We start from the raw sequence: 27,951 nt of genomic DNA, 5'->3' as shown, positions 1-27,951 counted from the left end.
GAGAATAGAACTCTAATTTTCCATTTTCCCTTCAGAGATTAATTGCATAGGAAATGGTGGCTGGCAGGATAGTCGGTTCTGGCAGCCAACTCCACCGGAGATCAGGATCGTGGGTGAGCTAGCACCTTCACCGTTCCCATTTCCCTCAATTCCTTAAACATGCAGAAATCCAACAATCTCTGCTTCGATTAAACTCAGTAACCGAGTCTCCGTGGAGAACTCCAAAGGTACACCCCTTCTGCGTGAAGAAATGTCTCCTCATCTCAACACTAAATGACCTATCCCCTTATTCAGAAACTGTGACCCCCAGTTCCAGGCACCTCAGCCAAGGGAAACGTCTTTAGTTTATCTGGCCTGCAAATCACTGTAAGGGTTACAATTGCAATGAGAGCTATTTTGGCTATGAAAACCTTAACATCTGCATAGTTACATTTTATCTGGCATTAGAGTGGAGGAGGAAAATTAAATGGATAAGGTCAGCCTTATGCAACTTTCCTGATTATTATTTAATGCATGTATAGATCAGGCCCATTCTCTTACCATGCAGTTGATATTTCACCTTGCATGGACAAAATGATGTGCAACACAATGGAATTTGCCAGAGACTTGAATAGTCAAGAACCGTGAGTGTTTTATTGTCATTTGTCCCAGATAGAACAATGAAAATCTGATGAAAGAAAAGTTCAGTGTACACACACATACATGCACGCATGCACGCACGCACGCACGCACACACACACACACACACACACACACACACACACACACACACACACACACGCACACACACGCACACACACACACACACACATATATTTTTTTAAGGCAGAGATTGATAGATTCTTGATTAGTACGGGTGTCAAGGGTTACGGGGAGAAGGCAGAAGAATGGGGTTAGGAGGAAGCGATAGATCAGCCATGATTGAATGGTGGAGTAGACTTGATAGGCCGAATGGCCATATTCTGCTCATATCACTTATGACCTTATAGATATGTACACATACATACACATAAAAACAAACAAACAATAATAATGCAAAAACACAGGTCTGTGCAGTTCAGAGCTTATTTGAAGGTTGTTTAATAACCTGATGGCTGTAGGGAAGAAGCTGTTCCTGAACCTGGACGTTACAGTTTTCAAGCTCCTATATAGCAGGATCCTAGGAGCAGAGAGGAACATGTGCATTTCAGCTCATTCTAAAGCACTATCCAGAAAATGAAATGACAAGAGAAACCATCAGCAATTAAAGTGTTGTAACAATGAATGCACAAAGGCACGTAGTCTCTTCTATATCGCATGACCCTATATGGTTTCTGCTGAATAATACAATTAGGTCAGAGGTCCACCCACTTACATGCTTTGAAAGTAATGCAATGAGCATCTGCATGGCATTGATCCCTTTGATTCACGGTCAGAAGATCTTTCTTTGTCCACATGGAACAGCTGCTCAAATCTAACGAAAAAATAAACTTTGGCTTGAATTAGGCCAAGATATCAATGAAAATGTGAACAAACTTCCTTAGCAGGAGTGTCCATAGTTTCGCTGTATCAAAATGTCCATTGGTGTTCAGCAAAATGCCAGTTCAATCCTTAGATCATTGATATTACTGACAGTTCTTTGTCCACAATGACACAGAAACCAATCTCAACGAAATATTGGGAAAATGCAAATATGACAAACATGATTCTCCGTATGTAGTCTGGGGAACAGTTATTTTAGTTGGAATGAAGATCAGCTGTTTGCAAATAAAATGTAGAAAATTACCTTAAAGTGGAACAGAGAAACTCATGCAATTCCTGCTCTTTTCAGTTGAGAAGAATTTGACAGAATAAACCAGTTGTGCAGTAAACATTGGAGCTATGCGTGCAGATTATGACAAATTACAGGCTACAGTTTACTTAGACATTGTGTTTTATTGTCTTAAGAAAAGAATTAATGATATTTCAAACAAGTGAAAAGTTAGTAAAACAGGCAACTTACTTCTCATTGGAATCTGAATCTACAGTTGGTGTCTGTAAAAAGCCTGAGGAAGTCTAATCCAAGGAATGAGCCCCTGTAATCCTTTTCTTCCATTACAATCTTCCTTGTTTGTTTGAAGGAAATTAGCTGACTGGTAGAAACCAGAGGACCAATTGATTTTTTTTTAGCATTAATATCCATTGTCTGATGGATCATTTTTTTCTCCGCGGTGACTATTTCAGCGCTGGTAGATGGAGCTATGTGAGAAAGCTACTCTGAACTGAATGTGTTCTTCCCATTGCTTCTCATGCAACTGAAGTCTTGACATTGAAATTGTCATGGTAATTGACCTGCTCAATGTTTTGCAAATCCTTCCAGCCCACAGAGAAGATCCCACTTGTGAAAGGAGCCTGAACATTTGAATCTTGGCACCACCACAACGGATCGATTTCTTGTGTTAAATATTATCTTAAGGACAAAGAACCAGTGTATCTGGGCTGCGGGAGTTATACATATTCTGAACAAAAAAAATACCGGAAATATTACTGTTGGGTTTTTATTTTAGGAATCACGAAAACATGGAAATATAGAAAAGGTACAATCTTCTTTTTTTTTAAATAATATTTTTATTAGAAGCATATACATATCATAATCAAAACACATTTTGTATATCAATTACATATTGTTAATAGATGGGATTCCGGCCATCAAAGTAATAGGGGTCCTCATTTATTAATTGCATATTAACTCTGCTTCTATATGTTTATTTTTTTTATATAGATAGGAAGAAAGCAGGAAAAAAAAACATGATAAAACAGAATAGAATAAATGACCAATAATACAACTTTGGAGATAGGTCCGTAGGTTATAAAACATAACTATTCATCTAATCTTCTTCAAGGCTTAAGAAATTAAAATTATTTCTGAAAATTACTATTTTTGTATCACTGTAAAAAGTTCAGCACTCAGCTGTTAATTTATTCCCTTGTGAAGAACATTTAGCTTTAAGTAATTTTAGACCAATATTCCTTGTCCTTTCAAAGATCAAACTAGACTGAAGTGTGGGAGAAGTGCCATATTTCTCGGAACCCTCAAAATTCCTCAACTGAAGTTAAATAAACGTAAAATGAATAAAGATATATTGGAATCATTCTGCTCTTTGAATTGCACTTTCATTACAAGAAATTTCAAATTATGACTCATTTATTTCCCTTTTTCACCACACCAACCCACTAGCCTCCACTGCTGGTGAAATTATCCACTAATAATTCTACTTTCAATTATTTGTCTAACCTAGTACTCCCCTCCACCCACTCATTTACCCATTAGGTTCAGTTTAATTCAGTTTAGAGACACAGCACGGAAACAGACCCTTCGGCCCACACATTAACGCTATCCTACACACATTTAGTTTATTGTCACATGTACCGAGGTACCTTTAAAATGCTTTTTTGTTGCATGCTTTCCATTCAGCAGAAATGAAATACGTAATTACCATCGAGCCGCCCACAGTGTACAGATACATGATGAAGAGAATAATGTTTAGTACAATATAAAGTTCAGAAAACCCGATTAAAGATAGTCTGAGGGTCTCCAATGAGGTAGATGATAGTTCAGGACCATTCTCTAGTTGGTGGTAGGGTGGTTCAGTTGCCTGAAAACAGCTGCGAAGAATCAGGAGGTGTGCGTTTTCAAACTTCTGTACCTCTTGCCATGATGGGAGAGGGGAGAAGAGGGATTATTGGGAGTGAGACACCTCCGTGATTATGCTGGTGGTCTTGCCGAGACAGCGTAGAAACGTAGGTGGAGTTTTAACTGAAATCATAATCGCTATAAAAGTAGAGGATTATGAGCCAATATCCAACCCATGGCCGACCAGGAACTAATAGTATTCAGTGAAATAATAAAGATTGTCAAAGGAAGATAGAATGTCTTGGTAGTTTAGGATCAGGCTTAGCCTCAGATAAAGATAATCAAACCTATCTAAGCTGCCCTACACCATCCGAGCTCTTCATTGCCACCGCATTTTCATGCCCAGCCATCACCATCCAACATGGGCATCTAAATTCTACCAGGACAGCCGCCTGCCTAAACGCCCCCACCTCAGACCATTTGATTCTGTTTCCAACGACACCAATAAATCTGCTCAATCACCAACGCCAAAGTCCCGTTACCACTCGTGTTTAAGAAGAACTGCAGATGCTGGAGAATCGAAGGTTACACAAAAAATCTGGAGAAACTCAGCGGAGCATCTATGGAGCGAAAGAAATAGGACATGTTTCGGGCCGAAACCCAAAGGGTTTCGGCCCGAAACGTATATTTCCTTCGCTCCATAGATGCTGCTGCACCCGCTGAGTTTCTCCAGATTTTTTGTGTAACCTCCCGTTACCACTCCATCTCTTCTTGGCCTGCATCTCTCAATTCCAGTCCTAATTAGGTCATAAGGTCATAAGTGATTTGAGTAGAATTAGGCCATTCGGCCCATCAAGTCTACTCCTCCATTCAATCATGACTGATCTATCTCTCTCTCCTAACCCCATTCTCCTGCCTTTTCCCCATACCCTCTGACACCTGTACTGATCAAAAATCTATCTATCTCTGCCTTAATAATATCCGCTGACTTGGCCTCCACAGCCTTCAGTGGCAAAAAGTTCCACAGTTTCACCTCATCTCCTTCCTAAAAGAGCATCCTTCAATTCTGAGGCTTTGACCTCTTGTCCTTGACTCTCCCACTAGTGGAAAGATGTACTTGGTTGTGGATGGGTTAATGGCCACCTTAAATAAGAACCATGATTTATGTACAAAATACACTGAGGACATTGCCCCGAGCTCTTCCAAAAATACCTCCAAAATGGCCACATAGAAACATAGACTTTGTGGCCTATTCATTCTGACACAAAAAAATATCATTCATGGTCAATGGATCTCAGTCCTGAAACTCTCTTCCCAACACAACAATGAGTATACCTTCAACAGAGGAAAAAACGCCACAGTTCAAGAGGTGGCTGTCCACTACTTTCTCAGGGGGAATTAGAGATGGGCAATAAATGCCATCCTTGCCCGTGATGCACAAATTCAATGGATTCATGCTTAAAGCACTGGGACAGCACTTAGATCAAGCCAAGTCCATCATTAATCTAGGGATTCTTTCATGTCATCCTTCAAGTCATGGCAGGCAACTTAGTAAATACCTATAGAATTGTAAATAAATGGTCGAGGTTTCTGCAATGGCGTTTGAGAAGTGGGTCACACAGCCAAGCTGACACTTTGCGAGTTTGTTTTACAAGGTCTTTGAAAGCACTCCTCAGTGTATGCTTCTTTCAACAGAGGAAACCTCGAAAACACACACAATACTTTGGAAGGGAATTGCTTTTTCCCACCATAACATGCCATGCCCGTGATGCACAGGAATGCATTCTCAATGCTACAAGCAGGTGGGACAGAACATCAGAGGAGTCATTGTCATGATTCCTTCATTTCATCCTTCAAGTTTAGTTTAGTTTACCTATAGAATTGTTTAGTTTAGTTTAGGTTTCTGCAGTTTGAGAAGTTTCAGCCAAGCTGACACTTTGGTTAGTTTGTTTACAAGGTTTTGAAAGCACTCCTCAGTGTTGGTTTGAAAACCTCGAAAACACACCCTTTTGTTTGGCTTTGGTTTGGGAAAGGAATGCATTCTCAATGTACAACAGGTGGTGGAACATCAGAGGATCATTGTCATGATTTGTTAATTTAATTTAGTTTAGTTTAGTTTAGTTTAGTTTAGTTTAGTTTAGTTTAGTTTAGAGATACAGTGCGGAAGCAGGCCCTTCAGCCCACCGAGTTCGCGCCGACCAATGTTCCCCGCATATTGACACCACCCTACACACACTAGGGACAAATTTTGCATTTACCAAGCCAATTAACCTACAGTGCGGGAGGAAACCGAAGATCTCGGAGACAACCCACGCAGGTCGCGGGGAGAACGTACAGACTCTGTACAGAAGGCACCCGTCGTCAGGAACAAACCCAGGTCTCCGGCGCTGCAAGCGCTGTAAGGCAGCAGCTCTACCGCTGCGCCACCGTGCCGCCCTACAGCAGGGGTCTTTCAGGAGCCGCCTGATACATTAATTTTGGGTGACAAGGGTTCCCTTGTTGGCTGGACTTGCTCAAACGGCTGCACACAGCTCCAGGCACAACAGATGTCATACTACACTAGTCGTCATGTAACTAAAAGTAGCTTTTGAAGTCAAAATGTGACTTTTCTGTGTGCGCCACTCTAGTGATGCTCTGCGATATTTAGCAGTCAAAGTATTTTGCACTGTCACACCCTGCATAACTTGGTCAGCAAATGAAATCAGCCATTGCCTGGCGAGGTGGAGCATGTGGACATTGGGAGCAAAACAACCTGATGGTAGTAGATGTGCCACTTAGTCTAGACTCCCAGCAACAGGAGGTCCCTGCTAGTCAAGAGTCAAGAGTGTTTTATTGTCATATGTCCCAGACAGAACAATTAAATTCTTACTTGCAGCAGCATAACAGAATATGTAAACACAGTACTCTGTAAATAATGTAATAAACAAGAAAAAAGTGAATTGTGTATCTATTAATATATATATATATACATACACACATACACACACATAAAAATAAACAAACAATAATAGCGCAAAAAAGACAAAGCCAATGCCCCAAAGTCGATGTAGTTCCGAGCTTATTTGGAGGTTGTAGTGTTTGATAGACTGATGGCTGTGGGGAGGAGGCTGTACCTGAACCTGGACTCTACAGTTTTCAGGCTCCCATATCTTCTTCCTGATGTCTTCCCTTGATGCGCTGTGAAACAATGCTTGGTCGTGGGAGGGTTCCCATGAGTATAGGAGCTCAACAAATGCCCCACAAAACACACACACACAGTCAGGTACACCAATGGATAATTTGGATCAGTTCAGTTTCAATTTATTTTTTATTGTAACGTGTACCGAGGTACAGTGAAAAGCTTTTGTTGCGTGCTGTCCAGTCAGCAGAAAGACATTACAATCGATCCATTACCGTGTATAGGTACAAGATAAGGGAATAACATTTAGTGCAACATATAGCCAGCAAAGTCCGATCAAGAATAGTCCGTGGGTCGCCAATGAGGTAGATAGTAGTTCAGCACTGCTCTCTGGTTGTGGCAGGATGATTCAGTTGCCTATTAACAGCTGGGAAGAAACTGTCCCTGAATCTGGTGGTGTGCGTTTTCACACTTCTATACCTTTTGTTTGATGGAAGAGGGGAGAAGTGGGAGTGGCCAGGGTGCGACTTATGCTGCTGGCCTTGCCGAGGCAGTATGATGTATAACTGGAGTCAATAGAAGGGACCCAGTCTGAAGAAGGGTTTCGGCCCGAAACGTTGCCTACCAGTCTGAAGAAGGGTTTCGGCCCGAAACGTTGCCTATGTCCTTCGCTCCATAGATGTTGCTGCACCCGCTGAGTTTCTCCAGCTTTTCTGTGTAACCGTCAATAGAAGGGAGTTTGGTTTGTGTGAGTACCAGAATTCCAGGGCCCCTCGAAACGTCACCCATTCCTTCTCTCCCGAGATGCTGCCTGTCCCGCTGAGTTACTCCAGCTTTGTGTGTCTATCCCCTTAATGAACTTGCAGCCAAATCTCTAGCCAGACAACCCACTTGGCAGAGAAACATATTTAACGCCAGACATTTAGCTGCTTCTGCAAAGCCTCTGCAAAATAAACACAATATTGGGTTTGTGCACATCACGTATCTTTCTTTGCCCGTCCATCATTCTTCAAATAACAATGATTTTTCAAAGAAAGACATTTCTCAAATAGAAATCCACAGGACATGGAATGACCTTCTGATGTTTGAATCTGTCAGCATAATTGCTCAATTGACATCATCCTCACTTTCAAATGTTTCTCAATTCACCAGCTCCACTTATGAATCATATTTACCTTGTGCTACTGTATAACTTCTGAAGGTGCCTGCCCCCACAACAAGTCACTGTTCTAAACCTTTGAGCTGTTCCATGTATCAACAGTTATTGTTAACAATAACTCATCATATGGTAAGGAGAGTCTGACAGGCTGTCAGTGGCTGCATTGATTGTCTCTGGTGGCAAGTCAAGAGTCAAGAGTGTTTTATTGTCATACTAGACCAACTGGGACCCGTTGGGTCCCTGTCATACACACAACCCGTTCCCCAACGCAATATTGCCCCACTAACACATAGCCCCCACGGGAGGCGTGGTGCCGCAACTCAACCCATTGCCAAATGCAAGAATGTATTGCAACTTTGTATCGAAGTTTGTTGGAAGCAGGCAGGAAGGATTTTAACAGTAAAAATCTTATTAAAGTTGGCTTTTTTAACCCTTGAAATATCAAAACGTGAAATATAACATCAAATGTGATGAAACTTGGTAAGAATGACAACCGAAAAAGCTGAGTAAGATTCTGCAAAAATATTGGCGCTATTGTGTACCGTTTTGGTGTTGCTCCTGAGATCACAGACAGACAAACAAGTCAAGACTTTTAATAGTATATAGATGTCCCTGATAGAACAATGAAATTCATACTTGCAGCAGCACAATAGAATATGTAAACATAGTACCCTGTAAACAATATGATAAATGAGAGAGAGAAAAGTTGTATGTACATAATCACAAATACACACACATAGATATATATATATTGATATATATATATACACACACACATACACATATGCTCAAAAAACAAACAATAGTAGTGCAATAATAATAATAATAATAACATTAACATTAATAATAATAATAATAATAATAATAATAATAATAATAATAATAATAACAACAATAATAATAGTCTATTGTAGTTCAGAGCTTATTTGAGGTTGTAGTGCTTAATAGCTCCATTAGACAGCTCCATTAAACAGCTTTGGTAATGCCATGGGGTACATGACATGACACTGTAGAACACCCACACTCAACAAGATTCTCCATCCCTTTCATAACTACCATGTAATGTTGATAGATATAGGTAGATAGGGTGGCACAGTGCGCAGAGGTAGAGACCCGGGTACAATCCCGACTACAGGTGCTGCCTATGCATAGTTTGTACGCTCTCCCCGTGACCACGTGGGTTTTCTCCGAGATCTTCGGTTTCCTCCTACACTCCAAAGACATGCAGGTTTGTAGGTCAATTGGCTTGGTATAAATGTAAATTGTCCCAAGTGTGTGCAGGATAGTGTTAATGTGCGGGGGTCGTTGGTCGGTACGGACTCGGTGGGCCGAAGGGCCTGTTTCCGCATTGTATCTCTAAACTAAACTAAACATAGGTAGGAAGGAATTGCAGATGTTGGATTACGCCAAAGATGGACACAAAATGCTGGAGTGTCTCTGCGGGACAGGCAGCGTCTCTGGAGAGAAGGAATGGGTGACGAGTCACGTAATGCTTCTGCTGTAGCTCCCCTATGGAGCCTTTCCAAGGGTAATATGTTTCCCACAAGAATGGATCTTCATACCCTTGCAGCAGTTGGCAATAGTTTGCAGCTACAGGCACTGCTGCTTTGAAGTGACAGACACACAACCATATGGTTACAGTCAGCTGCCTTCCCTTACTTAAACCGGGGAACTGAGGAGCGCAGAGCATGAGCAGAATCAGCTGTCAGTGACATTAAATGCCTTGAAATGCATGAATGGAAAAACAATTTTTAACGAAAAAATATTTGATTGTAAAGGAAATATATTGAAACGGCGAATTCAATTCCACTCAACGCTGGTAACACTTATTTTTATGTGAGTTTCCAGCTAGACTTGGGAATGCACATCTATCACATGACTGCCTCCTGCTTCCAGAAGGATGGCCTTGAGATACATCTGTTGTTTGGAGCTTGTGGCCAGGGGCTGGTTTTAGACTGAGCGACCATTTTCTGTGCCCAGTCTGGGGAAGCAGAATAGCCAGGGACCCCATGAGAGAGGGGCAGTACAGTGACACAGTATTAAAGTTGTTACCTTACAGCTCCAGAGATACGAGTTTGATGCTGACTATGGGTGCTGTCTGTGCGGAGTTTGTACGTTCTCCCTGTGACCGTGTGGCCTTCCGGTTTCCTCCCACACTCCAAAGACGTACAGGATTTTAGGTTAATTGGCTTTGGTTAATTTGTCCCTAGTGTGTAGGATAGTCTTAGTGTACAGGGTGATTGGCGGTCAGCGTGGACACGGTGGGCTGAAGGGCCTGTTTCCGTGTTGTATCGCTAAAGTCTGAAGTAAAATGAAGTCTCCTAAAGATCCTAACATTTGTTAACTGTGTCCAGGGAAGTTTCCTCAAGCGGTATAAACATGCGCTCCCAGAGACAAGGTTCAGGAACAGCTGCTTTCCCAGAACCATCAGGTTCTTGAACCAAACCGCACTACCCGAGTCCTACTTCAGCAACAGCAGCCAATGCAGTTGCAGTGTAGGGTGCCGAGTCCCAGCTCCAGACGTTTGTAGATGACTTGAGTTGGAATTGTTACATTGAAGGTAGAGCTATAATCATGAGTTAGGGGTTTGACAGGTATCCTTGTTATCCAGATGTTCCCAGGATGAGTTTGGTCAGGGTGATGGCATCTGCCATAGATTTGTTGCGGCAGTAAGCAAATGACAATTGATCAGGGCTGTCAGAGAGACAGAAGGTGATGAGCTTACCACCAATCTCTCAAAGTACCATCATGTGGGCAGATGTCAGAGTCACTGAGCACTGGTCATTAACGCATGTTACCTCGATTTTCTTTGGATCCCACAAGGATGATAGTAGTCTTCTTAAAAAATATTCTCAGCTGCAATTGACGCAAAATGCTGGAGTAACTCAATGGGTCTGGCAGCATCTCTGGAGAAAAGGAATAGATTCAAGATTCAAGATTCAAGATTCAATTTAATTGTCATTTGGACCCCTTGAGGTCCAAACGAAATGCCGTTTCTGCAGCCATACATTACAAACAAATAAACCCAAGACACAACATAATTTACATAAACATCCATCACATCGCTGTGATGGAAGGCCAAAAAAACCTATCTCTCTACTGCACTCTCCCCCCCCCCCGATGTCAGAGTCAAAGTCAAAGCCCCCGGCTGGCAATGGCGATTGTCCCGCGGCCATTAAAGCCACGCCGGGTGGTGCAAGGTCGCACACCGGGTCTTGGTGTTAGAGACCCCGGCGTGCGCTCACAGAGTCCCGCGGCCATTCCAAGCCGCGCGGGGCGGTGATGTCAGGCCCCGCTCCAGGACCTCTTCAACCCCGCAACTCGGGCGGGAGAAGTCGCCGTTGCGAGAGCCCTGAAAAGCGGTCTCCCTCCAGGGACCCGCGGGCTCCCGGTGCCGCCGTCCGCCAGACCCGCAGTTGCTGCCTCCGAATCTCCGGAGGTCGGGCCGCAGCAGCAGCAGCGCTCCACCACCGCTCCACCCGCTCTGGACTCGGCCAGCTCCGCAACGGTGAGGTGAGTCGTCGGCACCAGAGTCCCCGGTCTTCTCCTGTTGGAGGCCGCTCCTCGTTGCAGCCCCAACGACAACGGAGACCCGACAAAGAAAAGGTCGGGTCTCCCGTGCAGGGAGAGATTTAAAATAGGTGACGTTTTGGGACAAATTCCTTCTTCAAACTCAAGCTAGAGAACTCCCATTGGAGAGAGGAGAACTTCTTCGAAGTAGGCACACCTTGAGGAGATTTTGCACCGGAGCAGACAAAGTGTGTAGGAAGGAACTCCAAATGCTGGTTTACACCAAAAGATAGACAAAATGCTTTTTAAATATGACATTTAAAACACACTTAGAAAGGTACATGGATGGGAAAGGGTTGGAAGGATTTAGACCAAGTGTAGGCAGGTGGGACATGCTCAGTTCAGCAACTTGCTCAGCAGAAACAAGTTGGGCCGATATGTATGACTCCATGACTCGAGAGTCTTCTTCACTCTGAAGAAGAGCCTTGACCCAAAACGTCACCTATTCCTTTTCTCCAGAGATGCTGCCTGACCCACAGAGTTACTCCAGCATTTGGCATCTATCTTCAGTGTAAACCAGTAGCTGCCATTCCTTCCTAAACATATAAAAGGCATTTGGACAGGTACATGGATAGGAAAGGTTTAGTGAGATATAGGCCAAAACACAAGCAGGTGAGACTAGTATAGATGGGGCATCTTGGTCGACATGGGAAAGATGGGCAAAAGGGCCTGTGTGTGCATGCTATATGACTCTAGGATTCTATGACTATTACTTGTGAAAGCCAGTGATAAGACCAGCCCACGGCTAGAATTCCCCTGAATTTGTAATGAGTGTTCAATGTTATTTTCGGAGCATTAGTCAATTGTCTTCATTCTGGGCATCGCATCATTTGTCTGATTAAAAACATCCCTTCGCCAGGAGTAACACATCATTTCTTCATATGTCGTCAGCCACCGCAAACAAAGGTGAACCATCCCTGGTTCATATGCAATTGAAGATTACATTGCAAAGAAGAGGGAGCAGTCGCAGACTATTATTGCACACAGTCAGATATTTTTATTCTAGGCGTCAGATAAATGATAATTATATCCCCTCCCTCCTGCTAAAGGTTAACTAACAACTCTAATGGTGGCCACTGAAGTTTGTTCCTCCAACTTCTTCCACAATTTGTGTAGTGCCAAGTCTTGTCCAAACATGCTAAATATTGATCTCGTACTGAAGGGGTATTATTACATTATTACAAAAGTAAATTCCATCAAATCAGTCCGTCACTCAAGCTGGAGTAAGCTAATGAAGAGACCCTGAAAAAATGTCTGAAGAAGGGTCCCAACCCCAAGCGTCACCTATCCATGTTTTCCAGACATGCTGCCTGACCCTCTGAGTTACTTTAGCACTTTGTGTTTTCTTGTAAGCTAGCATGGGGCGGCACAATGGTGAAGTGGTAGAGTTGCTGCCTTATAGCACCAGAGATCCAGGTTCGATCCTGACTGCGGGTGCTGTCTGCACGGAGTTTGCACATTCTCTCTGTGACCACGTGGGGCTGCTCCGGTTTCTTCCCACATTCCATAGACATGCAGTTTTGTAAGTTAATTGGCTTCATTAAATTGTCCCTAGTGTGTAGCACAGAGCTAATGTACAAGTGATTGCTGGCCAACACAGACTCGGAGGGGCTGAAGGGCCTGTTTCCTCGCTGTATCTTTATACTAAACTAAAGTAAAGTAAACTAAACTAAGCACCTGCAGTTCCTTGTGTCTAAAAGAAATATCTAATTTCATGGCACCAAATAATAACAAGGTCTGTTTATTGTCACATGTGCCAATTAAGGTACAGTGAAATTCGAGTTGCCATACAGCCACACTAAGTGAAAAGCAACAAGACACACAACCACATAATGGTTAACATAAACATCCATCACAGTGGATTCCATATTCCAAATAAATACATTTTCATTCTTCATTGTTCTCAGATTCAGATTCAGATTCAACTTTATTGTCATTGTGCCGTGTACAGTACAGAGACAACGAAATGCAGTTAGCATCTCCATAGTCTACAACTATGTTACATTGCATTTATATAATCCTCTTAATATACCAAATTTACCAACTTACAGACGTGATAGTGGACAAAATTTGACATCAAGGCACATAGAAGAGATTGGAAAAGACACTCAAAAGCTGAATAAAAGAAAAGGTTTTCAGGAAGGAAGGGAAAGGCAGAAGTTGAGGGAGGTTGAGATGTGGGGTTGAGAGAGGGGAAATCCAGAGTTCAGTGCCAACGCACCAACAATCATAGCTGGAGAAGCAGAGCGAAGGAAGGGCGGAGGGTAGATGTGTCAGGATCTGCCGGAAGTGCGGTGTCGGTCGCTGGGGATTGGGTAACCCACTCCTGATCGCGGCAATTTCCCAACTCTTCAGTCGCACGTAAGATGTCTAAGCAGAGGGACACGGGGAAGATCACCGACAAATCTCACCACCATTCAGTGATCGAGAATGCAAGGAGCTCAACGTGTATCAAAAACACACTCATAATGTTACCATTTTACCAACAAACGTATAAACAGGTGAAAATTGACTGTGAATTTGCGTTAAGTACACCCAACCAATGATTACTCAATTTTGTTAACCGATGCCACGGCTATAATTATCCACATCTGGATTGCTAATTAATACCATGTGGTTGATGACTAAACACAATGGACATTTATTTCAACTTGAAAGCATTAATCATCGGCAGCAGCAATGACTATAACAATTATGCGGGATGTGCATGCAAAAAATCCTTCAAATGTATGAGACACTATTTTCTTATTGTTGCAATCCTATCTGTCACTCCTCGTACATTGCATCAACGTAAAGCTTTCCACAGCGCCGCTTCTGCAGCAGGTTGCTGTGTGAGGCGGCCACTTTACGTGCAACGCTTTAACCATGAACGAACACAACGATGATGCATAACATTGGTGAGCGTATTTCTACACACAGATTAAAACCAGAAATGATGGAAAACGCTCAGCAGGCCATGCAGCATCTGTGAGGAAACAAAGAAAGAAATCTAACATTTCGGCCTGAGGTTTGTTGTCAGAACTTTTGTATTGTATTGTATTGTATTCAAATTTATTGTCATTGTCTCAATTTGAGACAACGAAATGAATTTCCCTTACAGGCAGTCTCATAAAAAAAATCACAAAGAAATAAATAAATTATAAATAACTAATAAAACATATTAAAAATAAAATTGAAATTGGATTAAAAAAAAACTGTGGGATAGTGTTAATAAGTGGGTATCACTGGACCCAGTGGGCTGAAGGGCCTGTTTCCACGCTGTATTTCTAAACTAAACTAAACTAAACGATGGATCCAGCCCATCCAGATTCCAACGCAGTCTGAAATAACCCAACTGAATTTTGAGCAATTCTATTAAATCTTCCCTTAAACTTCTCTGAACTAAGGCTTAAAATCTTTAAATGATAAAATTCTATCACTACTATCTACCATTGGCATTGCAGGTGGACAAGGTGATGAAGAAGGTTTTTGGAGTGCTTACCTCAGTAAGGGCATTGAGTTGGGGCATTATGTTGGAGTTGTACAAGATGCTGGTTAGACTGTACATCAAGTTGTGTGTTCACTTTTGGTCACCTTGCTATAGGAAAAACAGCGGTTAGCTGGAAAGAGTGCTGTGAAAATTCATGAGTATGTTGCCAGGACTCAAGTGTTTGTGTTAGAGAGAGAGGTTGGGCAGAATAAGGCTTTATTCCTTGAAGCTTAGGAGATTTTGCGAGTGATCATATGGAGGTGTATAAGATTATGAGGTGCATAGACAGAGTGGACACACACTCTTTCCCATGGCCAGTGAATCGGGAAGTAGAGGGCATAGGTTGAAGGTGAGAGGAAAAAGATTTAATTTGAACCTGATGAACCTTTTTACATAGAGGGCAGTGGGTATATTGTAATTGTAATTGTAATTGTAAATCTTTATTGTCATTTCCTGAGTATTCGCATACTCAGAGGAAACAAAAAAACGTTTCTCAACCAGTGTCCGTACGGTTTTCGTTACAAAATAAATAGCAATTAAAATTAAAAATACAGTCATGAACAATTCAACCCTCTAATAACATTCAATAACATTCAACAGCCGTTCCGACCGGCAGCGGCACAACAGTGGCTCTGCTGCAGTGTGGGGGGTTTGTGCGCGATACTTGGCAGGGGGGAAAGTTCATTTAACAGTCTTATAGCCTGTGGGAAGAAGCTGAGGAGCATCCTGCTGGTTTTGCAGCTGATGCTCCTGTACCTCTTCCCAGATGGGAGGATGGTTAAAAAGTCATGTGATGGGTGGTAAGGGTCTTTGATGATGGAGATGGCTCTGTTGATGCATCTCTTCTTGTATATGTCCAGCAGGAAGGGGAGTGGAGCACCAATAATCCTGCTTGCGGTCTTCACTATCCTGTCCAGTTGGTGCCGTTCGTACGCCTTGCAGCTCCCGAACCAGGAAGTGATGCCGTATGTCAGTGTGCTCTCGACAGTCCCCCTGTAAAAAGTCCGTAGATGTGTGGTGGGGAGGCCTGCTTTCCGTAGTCTTCGGAGGGGGTGAAGTCGCTGCTGGGCTCTCTTGACCAGAGCTGTGGTGTTGGCCGTGGACGTCAGGTCATCAGACAGGTGTAGTCCCAAGAACTTTATGCTGCTGACCCTTTCCACATCAGCTCCGTCGATGTGCAGAGATGCATGGTGATGTTTCCCCGCCCTCCTGAAGTCAACCACCATCTCCTTAGTTTTTCCCACGTTAAGAATGAGGTTGTGGGATTTGCACCAACCTGTGAGCAGTTCCACCTCCATCCTGTACGCCGATTCATCGTTGTCACTGATGAGACCCACTACTGTTGTGTCATCAGCGAACTTGTTGATGAAGTTGTTATTGAGTCTGGCAGTACAGTCGTGTGTCAGCAGACTAAACAGAAGGGGGCTTAGGACACAGCCTTGGGGTGAGCCAGTGCTCACGGCTATGGTTTTTGATGTCCTACTGCCCACCCTGACTGTCTGCTGCCGCTGCGACAGGAAGTTCAGGACCCAGCTACATGTGCCGGCATCAACCCCCAACAGCTCCAACTTCTCCACCAGCTGCTGCGGGATGATTGTGTTGAAAGCGGAGCTGAAGTCTATGAAGAGGATCCTATGGAACAAGCTGCCAGAGACAGACACAATAACAGCCTTTAAGGGACATCGAGACAGGTACGTCTGTGCAGATACGACAGGTATGAGAGGTCAGTTCGATATGGGTCACATGGGACTAGCATTGATGGGCATCTTGGTCAGCATGAAGGAGTTGAGCTGAAGGGCCTGTCTTTGCATTGTATGTCTCTATGACCAGAGCCAAGAAAGCCAGAGGATCGTAAAATCCACACAAGTGTTACTTTTGTGGCCCAGGATGATTTCCAACTGTTTTGAAAACCACAGAGTGGATGTGGAGAGGATGTTTCCACTAGTGGGAGAATCTAGGACTAGAGGTCATAGCCTCAGAATTAAAAGACGTTCTTTTAGGAAGGAGATGAGGCCAAATTTCTTAATTCAGAGGGTGTTGAATCTGTGGAATTCTTTCCCACAGAAGGCTTTGGAGGCCGTCAGTGGATATTTTTAAGGCAGCGATAGATAGATTCGTGATTAGTGCGGGTGTCAGAGGTTATGGGGAGAAGGCAGGAGAATGGGGTTAAGAGGGGAAGATAGATCAGCCATGATTGAATGGTGGAGTGGGCTTGATGGCCGAATGGCCTAATTCTCTATCCTATCACTTATGAGTGCAATTTTTCATGAGAACCAGCTATTAGATCGGTTTGTGCCAGTATTTGGAAAGTGGAGCTGAAATAATCAGAAGCAAACAGCTTACAGGGGTCTTGTAATGTTAGGGCATGCACTGCCACACTGTAAAACTTTACTGAGGTACACAAGACCTATTAGGTGAGATGAGGAAATAGAATGTCTTTTCATTAAGATCGAGCTAAGTGCATCATTAACACTTGGCTCTTTTATTACCTTAAACTGCGATTGAGATGAATGATCTGTAAAATATGTGTACACTTTAATCTTCAGTTATTGCACTGGTTTCAATTACCTCGTCAATGATTATTTCAAGTAATATTTTTGAACTTGCTCTAAAAACATAGAGGTTCCCAAAAGAGGAAGCAGCCTCCATCAATGACTTAGCACTGATTTGGGTCCATAGAGCTGCCTCTAGATCATCCAAAGCACTTTACAGCCACTGAAATATTCATCAAGAGTAGCCACTGGTGTCATATAGGAAAAAACAGCAACCAACCTGGATGAAGTAAGATCCCTCAGATAATGTTGAGGGCGGCAGGTTGGCACAGCGGTAGAGTCCCAAAAGTTGTCATGGAAATCACAGGCATCAACCGCAGGTAGAAACGGTGCGCAAGTGACTCAAGGCACAAGTGACAAACGTAAGCTACAGGTGCAAATCGCAAGTACAAATCACAGGTAGAAGTGAAGGAGTCCAGAGATAGGTACAAGTGTAAGTCGCGGGTGAATTTCACTGCTGAAAGTCACTGGGGCAAACCAGCGGTGAATTACAGATCTAATTTAGTGAAGAGGTTAGCCTCTGTTACCATTGTAGTGTATTCAGGCGACTCTTTGTGTGCTTTTCACAGAAGTGGACCTGCAATCACACATTACCATCGGTCCGCTCTTTCAAATCTCTACTCTGTACACTGTGGACGGCTCGCTTGTAATGTGTAGGAAGGAACTGCAGATCTTCAGACTGAAAAGGGTCTCGACCCGAAACGTCACCCCTTCCTTCTCTCCAGAGATGCTGCCTGTCCCGCTGAGTTACTCCAGCATTTTGCGTCTATGCTCGATGGTGATCATTGTCTTTAGCATGCAACAAAAGCTTTTCACTGTACCTCAGTACATGTGACAATAAACTAAGCTCAACTCAACAAATCGTGAGATGTGGGCAGGAAGTCTTGTTTGTCATCCACTACCACACTAAAGGTCACTTTATAAGGTCACCTGAGCCAGATAGCTAACACTCATGATAATTGAAGTCCAATCAGTTTGTTTAGTTCTTCAATTTGGAGCGTGAGGCGAGCTGGTGTATGTTTATAGTTGGTTGGTTTGGTATCTGATTTAATAGAAACATGAGCAAGCTGCCCCTTTTTGCCAAAAAATGAATCCTTAAATACAGAATATGTAGTTATATTGTTCCTGAACCTCCTATATGTAGTCATGGTATCTTTGTATTATTTACCTTTTCTCAAAATCCATCCTCAACTCTTTCAGCTAATCTCTCCTGGGATTTTAGGTCGCATTTGGAGTATTATGTGCTGATCTGGTTGCCATACTTGTAGGAAGAATGTGTTCCACTGTACAGTGGGTAGAGGAGAACCCCCAGATTGGAGGATTTAGTAATGGCGAGAGGCTGGACTTTGTTTCCTTGGGTGACCTGATAGAGGGAAATAAAATTATGAAAGATATAGAAACATGGAAAAATAGGTGCAGGATTGTAGACCATTCGGCCCTTCGAGCCATGGCTGATCATCCAAAATCAGTACCCTGTTCCTGCTTTTTCCTCATATCCCTTGATTCCGTTAGCCCAAAAAGCTTTATCTAACTCTCTCTTGAATACATGGATGGGGTAGGCGTTTTCCTGTGGTAGGGATATCTAAAGCCCGACGGCAGAGGCTTAAGGTGAGAAGAAGGAGACCTGAGAGGTAAGCATTTTCGCACAGAGACAGGTTGATATCCAGAACGTGCTGTCAGAGGAGATGGTGGAGTTAGTTACAAATACTACGTTTAGGAGGCAGATTCTCAAATCGGCAGGTCCTAATCTGGGCAATGTTTTTGTGTAGATAGGGAAAATTGTCATGATGGTCATGGTGGGCTGGGCAGCTGTGTAACTCCATATTCAGCTCCTATAAGCAGAAGCCTTGCTATTGCCAATTGTGGTGGGACACACATTCTATTTATCTTAATGTTCTCAAGACCTTGCCAAAATTTGTTGCTGGCATCACGTGCTAATAGGGCCTCGCTAAACTTCCGATTATACATAAGCCTACACATGTGCATTTGGCAGCAGTACCATTATTCATTGTGGTGTCCTGTTTCCTATCCTCGGTTTTGGATCTGCAGCTATTTTTGGTCTTACCACTGGGCTCGGTGGTACTGATAACAAGCTTCTTTGCATTGCACTCTATGGCAGGCATTTCCCTTCCATAAGAAGCAATTAGACAGGTACATGGATAGGACAGGTTTGGAGGGGTATGGGCCAAAAGCAGGCAGGTGGGACCAGTGTATTCACCACCATTCAATATGATCATGGATGATCATCCTAAATCAGTACCCCCGGTCCTGCTTTCTCCCCATATCCCTTGAATCTATTAGCCCTAAGAGCTAAATCTAACTCTCTCTTCAAAAAAACATCCAGTGAATTGGCCTCCACTGCCTTCTGTGGCAGAGAATTCCACAGACTCACAACTCTCTGGGTGAAAAAAGTTTCCTCATCTCAGTCCACATGGCCTACCCCTTATTCTTAAACCGTGACCCCTGGTTCTGGACTCCCCCAACATCGGGAACATTTTTCCTGCTAAATGTCTCTTAAACATTGTTAACATGTCAACTTCTTCCACAACCCCTGGGAGCAAGTTCCAGGCATCCACCACTGTGAGTATAAAAACCTTTCCTCACAAATCTCTTTTGAACTTTTATTGACGTTTCGACTCACGGAAACAAATGTCTGACCATCTATCCCTCTCGTAATTAAATTTTTTTTTAATATAATACCGATTCAGATTCAGATTCAGATTCAGATTCAATTTTAATTGTCATTGTCAGTGTACAGTACAGAGACAACGAAATGCATTTAGCATCTCCATTGAAGACCGACTAGCAAACGATTTGAATAAAATAGTATAAGTGCTGTAATAGTATTATAGCACCATAATAGGGCAGCATGTGGGGCAGCGGAGGAGTTGCTGCCTTACAGTGCTTGCAGAGTTGAAGACCCAGGTTCGATCCCGACCACGGGTGCTGTCTGTACAGAGTTTGTACGTTCTCCCTGTGACCACGTGGGTTTTCTCCGAGATCTTCCGTTTCCTCCCACGTTCCAAAGGCGTTTAGGTTTGTAGGTTGATTGGCTTGGTACAAATGTAAATTGTCCCTAGTGCGTGTATGATAGTGTTAATGTGCTGGGATAGCTAGTCGATGCGGACTCGTTGGGCTGAAGGGCCTGTTTCCGCGTTGCATCTCTCAACTAATCTAAACTAAACTATATTTGATAGATTTCTACCGCCAAAGCACCAGAGAAAACAATCGTAGTTTGTCCAACTTCTCCTTGCAGTTAATATCCTCTAATCTTGGCAACATCCTGCTGAACCTCTTCTGCATCCTCTCCAAAGCCACAAGTTTCCTTTATTGTGGCAACCAGAACATCACACTTTACTATAGATGTGCGCTGGCCAAAATGTTATACAGTTGCTACATGACTCCAACTTTTATTCTCAATGTCCTGACTGGTGAAGGCAAGTAACCCCAACACCTCCTTTACATGTCTACATTAATTATTATAGGCATTATTCTGTCTCACATTACTCTGCTAAAGAATGCCTGGTATAATACGCAGAACAGGGTACAGAAACCTAATTAGAAATGTAAAAAATTGTAAAAGGACTCATACTTTTTCAAAATGTTCAGGAAAATGTGGGCATGCAAACTAAACGATGCATATTTTTTACACTTGTCGGAGCTATTCTATGCATATTTTTTGGGTGAAGTAAAAAAATTCTGCTTCCAGAGAGATGGCAGATGAATCATACAAGTGTTTGCATCAACTTTCATGCTAAAGGGCGGATGAGCTTCTGGCGAGCCCATGGCCATTCACACTTCAGTAGAAGTTGCGAACGCTGTCGTACACAGCATTGTAAGGAGCGAAGAAAAACATGAGATGTAATTCTTCCCTCTCCTTCCTTCGCAAAAGAGAAGTTGGTAATGAATTCACTCCAGAGGATACATCCCAGAAATAGCTATAAACCATAATTCGGTGGGAGGGAGATTATTTAGGAAAATTATAATCTGCAGTAAGTGGTATAGGGTGCAAGGAGGACTGGTGCAGGTGGTGGGGTGTGGGGTTTGGTGGTGCTGAAGGAATGTGTGGATAGGTGAGGGGGTCTAATAATGGATGGGGTGTGGGGATAGGTCTGGGTGGTGAGGTGTGGGGAGGGGTGACGAGATGGGGTATTGGATGTGAGGTGTGGGGAGGGGTGAGCAGATGGGGTAATGGCTGGGTGGGTATGGGGAAGGATGAGGGTGATGGGGTGTGAGGATGGGTCTGGATGGTGGGATGTCTGGATGGGTGGGGTGTGGGGATGGGCAAGCATGGTGGGGTGTGGGAGTGGGTGAGGGGGAAGGGGTGTGGGAGTGGGTGAAGGTGAAGGGGTGTGGGAGTGGGTGAAGGTGACGGGGATAGGGAAGCACAGTAGGTATGGGGATGATTTAGGTTCATTATTGTCACACAGTACTAAGGCACGGTGAAAAGCATTGTTTTGCATGCAATACAAAGAAAAGAGATACACCACACATAAAAACAATCAAGTTAAACTCAAGTACAACAGATAGAGCAAAGATGAAGATACAGAGGCACAGAGTACAGTTATCAGCATTGTAGCACATCAGTTCCATAGATGAATTCCAAAGTCTCAGTGAGGTAGGGGCAAATTGGACAGTACCCTAGCTTATAAAAGGACTATTCAGAAGCCTGATAAGGGAGGGGAAGATGCTGTTCCTGAGTCTGGATTCAAGCTTCTGTACCTGGCTGGGGTCTGAGCCTCTGAGAATTTACAGAGCATCGCATAGTGTTTGCAGTAACTCAGCAGGACAGGCAGCATCTATGGAGAGAAGGAATGGGTGGCGTTTCGGGCCGAGACCCTTCTTCAGTCTGAAGACCCTTCTTCAGGTCTCGGCCCGAAACGTCACCCATTCCTTCTCTCCAGAGATGCTGCCTGCCTCGCTGAGTTACTCCAGTTTTGTTGTGTCTATCTTCGGTTTAAACCAGCATCTGCAGTTCTTTCCTACATATAATGTTTGCTGCTGGACAGTGTTGTTTGTTAATCCATGCGGTGGTTTCCTGTTGGAAACCCTTCACCCTGCTTGGTCTATCAATGTGTGACCCCCATCCAGAGAGGGCTGAGGAGCATCTCACTGCAAACGCTGATTCATTCGTGGATTTGATCATCAGTCAAGCTACCTCCTCTTCAGCTCCAAACACGTTCTCTCCTTGGAATGCGGGTTCATGTTGCTTTTCTTTCTAAGAATTGTCTTGCCCGCTTACAAGAGCGGGGATGAAGCTTTGAGCCTCATTGGAACCATATGAAGAAAATTATAAGCTGTGTCGTTCATACATTATGGCTCATCTGGTTTCAATACACAACATCAATGCTCGAAGCTTGCGGTTTTCTCTTTTTAAACCTGCATGAAGTCAATTTGTTTCAAAAGATGATACTTAGATTCAGTTCTAAGCCGAATCACTTCTCAAGGAGAAAAAAAAAAGATCAAAGATCCCATAACAGGACAATGGGTCTCTTCAGACATCCCGCTATTCACTTGTCTGCTCTTGCTAGACGGAACACTTACCTGAAGATATATTTTCAGTTTGTACCAATTAGTAACTTTCCTCATGCACTTCCTTTCATTGTATAATATTGCATGAAAAATCCGATGCTCTTTCGACCGATCTATCTTAATGATTGCCATCTGGGCCCCAGAGGTAGAGATTTCACCTTTGCACAGAGATTTACAGGCTAATATCTCACTCAAGAGATAAACTCAGAATCTGGGTGGATGCCATAGTGAGGTAGCATTGTTAGGGCCATTGAAACGTTGCAATGTCAGAGATGCCACCTTTCCATTGAAGTGCTAACGACGACCTCTCAGGTAGCTGTAACAAAAACAGAAAAGAAGTCGTGGAAACTTGGGGAATATCTATTCCGAAATAAGTGCCAATAAAAAGAGATAATGCTTCGTTTAGAGATACAGCGCGGAAACAGGTCCTTCGGCCCACCGAGCCCGCACCTGCCAGCGATCCAGAAAGACTGGATAGACTTGGTTTATACTCTCTAGAATTTAGGAGATTGAGAGGGGATCTTATAGAAACTTACAAAATTCTTAAGGGGTTGGACAGGCTAGATGCAGGAAGATTGTTCCCGATGTTAGGGAAGTCCAGGACAAGGGGTCACAGCTTAAGGATAAGGGGGAAATCCTTTAAAACCGAGATGAGAAGAACTTTTTTCACACAGAGAGTGGTGAATCTCTGGAACTCTCTGCCGCAGAGGGTAGTTGAGGCCAGTTCATTGGCTATATTTAAGAGGGAGTTAGATGTGGCCCTTGTGGCTAAGGGGATCAGGAGGTATGGAGAGAAGGCAGGTACGGGATACTGAGTTGGATGATCATCCATGATCATATTGAATGGCGGTGCGGGCTCGAAGGGCCGAATGGCCTACTCCTGCACCTAATTTCTATGTTTCTATGTTTCTATGATCCCCGCATATTAACATCATCCTACACGCACCAGGGTTAATTTTTGCATTTATCAAGCCAATTTAGCTACATACCTGTACATCTTTGCAGTGTGGGAGGAAACCGAAGATCTCGGCAAAATCCCACGCTGTCACGGGGAGAACGTATAGACTCCATACAAACAGCACCCTTGGTATGGATCGAACCCGGGTCTGCGGTGCTGCAAGCGCTGTTAAGCCCCTGTCCCACTTAGGAAACCTGAACAGAAACCTCTGGAGACTTTGCCCCCCACCCAAGGTTTCCGTGCGGTTCCCGCAACCTTCGGGAACAAACACTACCGCAAAACATTTCAATGTTAACTCTCTTTCCACAGATGCTGCCTAACCCGCAGAGCATTTCCCCGAATTTTCTGTTTTGTTTCCACATATTCTGCAGCTGCACTTTTATTTTGATTTTCCATAAAAAACAGATGATCCATTTGAGGTTGCATTGCTGCACAAATTGGTTGCCTTATTTCCTACATTGTGACAGTGAATTAATTTAGAAACATTTCCTGGCCATTAAAATACTTGGTGTAGCCTGCGGTTATGGAAGATGCAATAGCAATGCAGGAATTTTATTTTCCCAATTATAATAAAACGTAGCAGAGATCCTGCTGATGCTGTTGTCAGTTGTACATGTTTGTGGTGCATTCATTCAAGATATTACAGCTGAATCTACAATCCAGAAAGTTAAGATGCATGGGATCAACGGTGTCTTGGTCATGGGGATTCAGAACTGCCTTCCTCTTAGAAGACAGAGGGCTGTGGTGTTGGGGTGTTATTCTGGCTGGAGGTCTGGGACAAGTAGAATTCTGCAGGGATCTGTGCTGAGAAGAACAATTGTAAAGTTTGGACCGTCAACGGGTATTTAAGATTCAATGATTATCAGTGCAGAGTGGACAAACTGATACATCTGTGACACTACAAACGCTAAAAAAGGTTTATTCAGGGGCTCCTCACTAAATACCTCGACTATTGCAACCCAGAGCAGAGTTAGTCAGGGCACATTCCTTAAGGTGGTGATGGCCATAACATTTTAATTATTGTTCACACCCAGTAATACACATACCACTGTAATTACTTTAGCCTCGACGGAATGGCCAGGCAAACTGGTATTACGGATGGTAATCTGTTAGGCAAACTGGGAATTTCATTGAGGCTGACTTTAACTAAAAGAAAGAATAAAAGAATGTTGTTTCATTGGACTTCGCAGTCTTGGCCCATAACTGATTATTTTCATCAATGTGAGTAAGAATACATGTAGTTCTGGGTCAATAGTCAGGGGTATTTTATAGTCAAATGCACCGGTAATTTAGTTTTAGTTTAGCTTAGAGATACAGCACGGAAACAGGCCCTTCACCCACCGAGTCCATGCTGACAAGTGATCCCCGCACACTAAAACTATCCTACTCACACTAGGGACAATTTATATTTATGCCAAGCCAATTAAGCTACAAACCTGTACCTCTGTGGAGTGTGGGAGGAAACCAAAGATCGCGGAGAAAACCCTCGCAGGTCATAGAAACATAGAAATTAGGTGCAGGAGTAGGCCATTCGGCCCTTCGAGCCTGCACCGCCATTCAATATGATCATCGCTGATCATCCAACTCAGTATCCCGTACCTGCCTTCTCTCCATACCCCCTGATCCCCTTAGCCACAAGGGCCACATCTAACTCCCTCTTAAATATAGCCAATGAACTGGCCTCAACTACCCTCTGTGGCAGAGAGTTCCAGAGATTCACCACTCTCTGTGTGAAAAAAGTTCTTCTCATCTCGGTTTTAAAGGATTTCCCCCTTATCCTTAAGCTGTGACCCCTTGTCCTGGACTTCCCCAACATTGGGAGCAGTCTTCCTGCGTCTAGCCTGTCCAACCCCTTAAGAATTTTGTAAGTTTCTATAAGATCCCCTCTCAATATCCTAAATTCTAGAGAGTATAAACCAAGTCTATCCAGTCTTTCTTCATAAGACAGTCCTGACATCCCAGGAATCAGTCTGGTGAACCTTCTCTGCACTCCCTCTATGGCAATAATGTCCTTCCTCAGATTTGAAGACCAAAACTGTACGCAATAGAGTCAAGGTCAAGGGGAGAATGTACAAATTCTGTACGGACAAGCGCCCGTAGTCGTGATCGAACCTGGATTTCTGGCGCTGTAAGGCAGCAACTCTACCGCTGCGCCACCGTGCCGCATTAATGGAACAATTAAATTCTTACTGCAGCTCGACAGGCACATTAACGCAAAAACCCAACAATAAATAGACAATGCAATCAATTATCAGTTGTACTAGGTAAACCAGACCGTAATAGAGCAAGTTGAACTATATAGTGCAACCTATACATAGTCCATCATAGTTTGGTGCTGAAAGTTTCTGGTTAGGGTTTTACAGGGGTGGCTCAAGAGACCGACGGATGATTGGAGGAAGCGCCTCTTGAACTTGGAAGTGATGGTTCTATGGCTTCAGTACCTTCTTGTGCAGTCTTGGTCTCCTAATTTGAGGAAAGACATTCTTACTATTGAGGGAGCGCAGTGTAGGTTCACCTGGTTTGTTCCCGGGATGGCGGGTCTGACATATGATGAAAGAATGGGTTGACTGGGCTTGTATTCACTGGAATTCAGTAGAATGAGAGGGGATCTTATAGAAACATATAAAATTCTTAAGGGATTGGACAGGCTAGATGCAGGAAAAATGTTCCCCATGTTGGGGGAGTCCAGAACCAGGGGTCACAGTTGAAGAAAGAAAGGTAGGCCACTTAGGACTGAGACGAGGAAAAACTTTTTCACCCAGAGTTGTAAATTCACCCAAAGTGGAAATCTCTGCCACAGAAGGCTGTGGAGGCTAATTCACTGAATGTTTTCAAGAGAGAGTTAGATATAGCTCTTAGGGCTGAAGGAATCAAGGAATATGGGAAAAATGCAGGAACAGGGTACTGATTTTGGATGATCAGCCATGATCATATTGAATGGCGGTGCTGGCTCGAAGGGCCGAATGGCCTACTCCTGCACCTATTTTCTATGTTTCAATGTTTCTTCCAGATGGTAGCAGTACTTTGTGTCCTATTTTGAAAACCAATCCTTGCAGTTCCTTGTTTTCTACATGCCACTAAAATAGATGCTCGTCAAATTACAATAGGATTCTACTAAGTCCACTGTTTTTCCGCTTTGTAATATTGAATACCGTGCAAAACATTTCACTGGCTGCAAAGCATTTTTGAAATTGTGAGCAACACTGTGAAAATCTGAGTCTTTGTTTTTCCTCCTTTAATGGTGACCACAGTCGAGACGAATTAGCAACCTACGGCATTTTCAAGGACAATGACTCACAGTTCAGGACTTTATCTTTACACGATTTGTAATAACTGCTGTCCACTGTATGCCGAGAACCATTGCAGACCTATTTCTTCAACGGGCAGCGAAAATATGGGTGTGAGCTAAAAATATTTCAACAGTTGATAGAAAGTGCCAAGTAACCACTCACTGTGGTCAGCAGAGCATTGACATCCCTACTCCCACAAAAGCAGCTGAATCCACATTGGTGGTAAGTCAACACTGAGTCTGTTTTCAGCCCTGAAGTACCCATGCAGGACACACATTGTAAAACTAGCTGTTGAATCATGTTTATTTCAGTAGCGCCTGGAATGACAAACGGTGCCGTATGTACACACCTCACATTCATATGAGTGCAGAACCAATACTTTCGGGGGAAGACACAAAGTGCTGGGTCAGGTAGCACCTCCATTGAACATGAATACGTGGGGTGTTGGGTTGGGATCCTTTTTCAGACTGTTTGTCCCAGGGGAGAGAAAGCTGGAGGAGGGGCAAAGCCTGGCAAGTGATAGGTGGATACAGATGAAGGGGGTTCAGTTAAATTTAGTTTAGTTTAGTTTAGTTTAGTTCAGTTTAGTTTATTATCAACGTATACCAAGGTACAGTGAAAAGCTTTTTTGTTGCATGCTATCCAGTCAGGAGAAAGACCGTAACCTCTGACTGCTTGATTTGATTACAAGTACAATAAGACGTGATTATA

The sequence above is a fragment of the Leucoraja erinacea genome, chromosome 15 (genome assembly GCF_028641065.1).
Source record: "Leucoraja erinacea ecotype New England chromosome 15, Leri_hhj_1, whole genome shotgun sequence".
Classification (NCBI taxonomy): Eukaryota; Metazoa; Chordata; class Chondrichthyes; order Rajiformes; family Rajidae; genus Leucoraja; species Leucoraja erinaceus.
Note: the sequence above shows the minus strand (reverse complement) of the source record.